The sequence below is a fragment of the Tamandua tetradactyla genome, chromosome 2 (genome assembly GCF_023851605.1).
Source record: "Tamandua tetradactyla isolate mTamTet1 chromosome 2, mTamTet1.pri, whole genome shotgun sequence".
In the NCBI taxonomy this organism is placed as follows: domain Eukaryota; kingdom Metazoa; phylum Chordata; class Mammalia; order Pilosa; family Myrmecophagidae; genus Tamandua; species Tamandua tetradactyla.
Genome location: NC_135328.1, coordinates 3,719,041 through 3,725,013, shown reverse-complemented (window position 1 = coordinate 3,725,013; position 5,973 = coordinate 3,719,041).

The following is a 5,973-nucleotide window of genomic DNA, read 5'->3' as shown; positions in this document are numbered from 1 at the left end:
AAATCCTGTCTGCAATATCCTGGAAAATATACTCTTGCATCTATAAACCAATGATAAAAAATTTAAATGTCAACTTAAAAATGTGTGCAGAGTTGTGTAGTTTGTTTTTGAAAAACATTCTTTTAATTTGAATAAACAAAAAATTGAAGACTACTGCCTGGGAAGAAAATTCTGGACATTGAATTCCAGTTGAAAACACACTAAGAACATTGTCTTGCTGTGGACTTCCTTCTGAACATGGAGGTGCCACCCATGTTCACTGCAGTTACCCCCTTCTACCTACTCAGCTGATCTTGAGTCCACCAATTTGATTTTTTTAATGTTTTTTTAACTGTGAAATAGATACAAAAAAAGCAATAAATTTCAACGTACATTTTAACAAGTAGTTATGGAACAGATTTCACAGTTTGTCATGGGTTACAGTTCCACAATTTCAGGTTTTTCCTTCTAGCGCCTCCAAGACACTGGAGACTGACAGAAATGTCAATATATTGATTCAGCAGTAATACTCATTTGTTATATCCTATGTTCTCTGTTATACTCCTTCTCTTTAAATGACATATATACCTAAAAGCAATACATTTCAAAGTATATTGCAACAAATAGTTTTAGAACAGATTTCACAGTTTGGTTTGAGTTACAATTTCTCAATATTAGGTTTTTATTTCTAGCTGCTCGAAGGTCCTGGAGGCTAAAAGAAATATCTGTAAAATGATTCAGCACTCATTTGTTAAACTCAAATACAGAGTTTCTCTGTATAACTCCACTATCACCTCTGATCTTTCTTGAACTCTGTAGGGGTATTTGGGCTCTGCCCATTCTAACTTAAAAAAAAATTTTTTTTTATTGTATGGTATAACATATACAAAGCAAAGAAATAAAAAAGCAATAGTTTTCAAAGCACTCTTCAACAAGTGGTTACAAGACAGATCCCAGAGTTTGTCGTGGGCTACCATATGATCCCTCATATTTTTCCTTCTAGCTCCTCCAGAACATAGGAGACTAGAGGGCTTAAATACTTTTTTATCATCACAACCGACTTTTTCCTTTTTTTTTGGTGAACAATAACATATATACAAAAAAGCTATAAATTTCAAAGCACAGCACCACATTTAATTGTAGAACATATTTCAGACCTTGACATGGGTTACAATTTCACAATTTTAGGTTTTTACTTCTAGCTGCTCTAAAATATGGGATACTAAAAGAGATATCAATTTAATGATTCTGTATTCATATTCATTTGTTAAGTCCTATCTTCTATGTATAATTCCACCATCACCTTTGAGATCTTTCCATACCTCTCTTTAGGGTTGTTTGGGCTATAGCAATTCTAAATTTTTGATATTGAAAGGGTCTAGCACTAATATGGGGTAGGTAAATGGAACTATCTGATGTTCTGGAGAGGCTGGGTTAGGTTTCAGGACTTATCTGGACCAGGGACCCATCTGGTGGTTGTAGGTTTCTGGAAAGTTACTCTAGTGCCTGGAACCCTTGTGGAATCATACATTGCCCCTGATGTTCTTTAGGGTTGGCTGGAATGGTCCTGATTGGGGATTGGCAGGTTATGATTGTAGCAAGGTCTCCAGAGAGGCTACTCCAGAGTAGCCTCTCAACTCTATTTGAACTCACTCTGCCACTGATACTTTATTAATTACCCTTCTTGTCCCCCTTTTGGTCAGGATGTAATTGTTGATTCTATGGTGCCAGGTCTGGATTCATCCCTGGGAGTCCTCTCCCACATCGCTAGGGTGACTTTCACCCCTGGATGTCATGTCCCACATAGTGGGGAGGGCAATGTTTTCACTTGCAGAGTTGGGCTTAGAGAGACTGAGGCCACATCTGAGCAACAATAGAGGTCCTCCAGAAGTAACTGTTAGGCATGCCTATAGGTAGTCTAAGCTTCTCCGCTACCTGCACAAGCTTCACAAGAGTAAACCTCATGATCAAGGGCATGACCTATTGATTAGGGTATCCCTAAAGTATGACACAGTATCAAGGGATTCCCTGATGATATGGTTTAATAGTTCCATAGTCTTTCTCCCCTTCCTCTGGGGACTTTGCCAATACTTTTTGATCATCTGCTTAATATACTCTAGGATGTTTCTAGGCCTTACAATAATCTATACAGGATTAAAGGACCTCTTTCTTATTCTGTGCTCCCTGAGTTTCAGTTGTTCAAATGAGCTATACAGATAGGTTGAATTAGATTATGCACTACAGAAAATTTCCGTTCCAGACCAAATAAACCTTTCCTCCATTGGTCTCAAAGAGTATGTGTGGTTCTAAAATACAGACACTGTCTTCCTTACCCCTATGTTCTGAATTACTTCAACCCCAAACTGTTTGGCTTCATTCTTATCTCTAAATATCAGCTTATATATATAAAACAGCCTCTTAAAATCCAGAAATAGTAATCACCACTCCGGACTTAATGTGTCTGCCCTAAAAGATTATAATCTGGGCTGCTGTTTTCTTATAAGCATTTTCTAAAGGTGACCATACCATTGTTGTTTTTCTGTTTCTGGCTTATTTTGTCTCACCAAATGCCCCACATGTTCATTCACATCATTCCCTCTTGTAGCAGACTTCTTTGTCTCTTATGATGTCTTTACATTTAAAGTCTATTTTGTCTGATAATAGTATAGCCATGCTACCTTTCTTTTGGTTACAGTTTGCATAGAAAATCTTTTTACATCCATTCACTTTCAATCTATTTGTATCCTTGTGTCTAAGATGAGTCTCTTGTAAACAGCATATAACTGGATTGTGTTTCTTAATCCATTCTGCCAATCTGTATCTTTCGTCCATTAACATTCAAATTTATTACTGAAAAGGTGTTTCTTGATTCCACTCTCTTACCTTTTTTTATTTTATTTGTCAGATCTATCTATCCTTTTTCCTCTTTCTCTTTGTATTATTTAAATCACCCTTAGTGGTACTCTTCAATTCTATGTCCTCCTCCAGATCTTCCTCTCCTGTCTTTTTTTTTTTTTCAGCCAACAGAACTCCTTTTAGTATTTCTTGTAGGGCTGGTCGCTTGTTGACAAATTCTTTCAGGACTTCTTTGTCTGTGAAAACTTTAATCTCTCCCTCAGTTTTGAAGGACAGTTTGGCTGGGTACAAAATTCTTGGCTGGAAGTCTTTCTCTTTCAGGATCTTGAATGTATCTCATACAACTGACTTCTTGTCTCCCTGGTTGAGTAGTCTGAACTCAGTTTTATTTGATTTCCTTTGTATGTAGTAGATTGTTTTTCTCTTGTTGCCTTCAGGATTTTCTGCTTCTTTTCAACATTTGACAGATTGATTAGTATGTGCTGTCATGGTTAGGGACAGGTGTCAACTTGGCCAAGTTGTGGTACCTGTTCATCTGATTGGGCAAGCGCTGGCCTGTCTGTTGCAATGAGGACATTTCGTAGGATTAGGTCATGATCACGTCAGCTACATCCACAGCTGATTCCATTTATAATCAGCCAAAGGGGAGTGTCTTCTGCAATTAGTGATGCTAAATCCAATCATGGGAAGCCTTTTAAGGAGGACTCAGAGGAGACAGGTTGCATTCCTGCTTTGGCTGGTGAGCCTCTCCTGTGGAGTTCATCCAGGCCATCCATTGGAGTCATCGGCTTCGCAGCCTGCCCTGTGGATTTTGGACTCTGCGTTCCTACGGTCACGTGAGACACTATCATAAATTTTATATTTGCAAGTGTTCCCTGTTGATTCTGTTTCTCTAGAGAACCCTAACTAATACATGTGCCTTGGGGAAGGTCTATATGGATTTATTCTGTTTGGACTTCTTTGGGCTTCTTTGACTTGTATATTTATATCCTTCATGAGAGTTGGAAGTTTTCCCCATTATATCCTCAACTACTCTTCCTAGTCCTTTACTTCTCTCTTCTCCTTCTGGGACACCAGTGATTCTGATATTTCTGCACTTTGCTTTGTCTGTCATTTCCCTGAGTTCCCATTCAATGTTTTCCATCTTTTTTGCTATTTGCTGTTCTGAGTCTTTGAAGTCAATTATCCTGTCCTGTATATCACTTATTCTTTCTTCTGTCTCTTCAGATCTGGTGTTGTGTGCCTCCAGTATGTTTTTTATTTGGTCAACAGAGTCTTTAATCTCTGTGATTTCCACTATTTTTCTATTTATTTTTCCAAATTCCTCTTTATGCTCTTCTACTGTCTTCTTGATCTCCTTTATGTCATTTGCTATCCCACTTATTTTATTAAGTAGAGTTGTATGAACACCTTGATTAGTTGTTCCAATGTCTGTGTCTCCTCTGGTGTTTTAATTTGGTCATTAGGCAGGGCTATCTCTGTCTGCACTGTGATATGCTTAGTGATCTGCTGTGTTCATCACACGCAAATTATCTTGATTGATTTACTTGGGGAGTGATTTCTTTTGGTACTCTAAGGCCTTGTGTTTGCAAGATGGTTGTACAGCAGGGAGCAGGACACAGGGTGGAGCACTCAGTATGGTCATTTGTTTCAGGGCAGGTATGGGCACAGGTGGGGGATGTTATGCTGATGCTTGTGAACGTAGTCACCCAACACCAGGGAGGATGTAGCTGTGCAGGTGCACCGGTCTAGGGGGCGTAATTCTGTTGTGAGCTGGTCTACAGCATGGGGCCCTTTGTGCACATGTGTAGAGCTGTGGCAGCATAACTGTGTTATGCCTTCATGGATTGGGGGCAGATGTGACCTGACTGTGCAGGTTGGCAGTTTCTCAGAGCTGGGAAGTGAAACTGAGGGCTGTGTGCATGCACGGTTCTAGGCCTGCTGTAAAGTATGGTTCCCAGAGCTGTATGATGTGATTTGGGGGTCCTTGCACATGTGTGGGCCTGGGAGTGCCGTAAATGGATGCGCTGAGCTCAGTGAGGGTGGGGTGAGGCTGTGCGACACTATGGGTGGGAAGGGGGTGGGTGTAGCCTAGATATGGAGGTTAGTGCCCGCAGCCTTTATGGGCTGGCAACAGCCTGCTGGGAACAGGGAGGGGGAGGTAGTGCTTGGGAGGGATGCAGGAGAAGTGGGTTGGGCTGCACTTGGGGTGGGGGTGGGGGCAGGTATGTGCACTGGGGGCTGGTAGGGTGGGGGCACCTGGAGCTCAGGGAATGGGAGTGGATGACAGCGTTCAGGTACATGGGGTATGGGGTGAGTTGCTGGTCACGGGCTGCGCTACTGAGGGTAGCGTGCCCAAGGAACATGGCCTGGCTTACTTCCTAGTCCTGGGCTCCTGTCTATGCACTCCTGTGGGTTCTGCAGGCTCCATGCCTCTGCACCAGGCTCCAGCTTTCCGCCTCTCAATTCCTTGGCCTCTGCAATCTGGGCTGCTGCATGTGGTGCAGAAGTCTCTCCCAGGTCAGCCATACTTCCAAGTTGCCACCTCAATCGCCCTCCTGTCCCTTCTCTAACTTTTCTATTGAGCAGGGCTAATTTGGAGCTATTCTAGTTGACCATCTTCCCGAAAGTCCCACCAATTTGCTTTTAACATTGAATGTTGGTGGCTCAAAACTTATCTTTCTGTTTGTTTGCATTCCTCACTGCCTCTAGTTGAGAGAGTGGAAATCTCCTAGGACCTGATTTCATCACATGTGGAGTATGTTAGGGAAGTGGTAGGTCAACCCATATAGCCTGGATCACAATACCAGACTTTTTAAAATTCCAGGTCTCTCTCTCTATGCCTGCTACTTTTTATCTTGTCCTTACTTCTTTTTTATTGTGTATATTGCAGTTATTTCTATATTGCAGCCTCTCTTTCAGCCCCAGACCAAGTTCCTGCAGAGCACAGGAGGGGTCAGTTGCTAGACCAAAAAGCACATCAGGCATAGACGTGGACATGGGTTTTACTGGGACTTATAGACAGAAGAAATTTTTCTGGTAATGGCCAGACAGATGATTCATGCTCTGCAAAGAGAACACAAATGCAAAGAAAACATATGATTTCAGAACAAAGACATCCCATATAGTATGAGGACA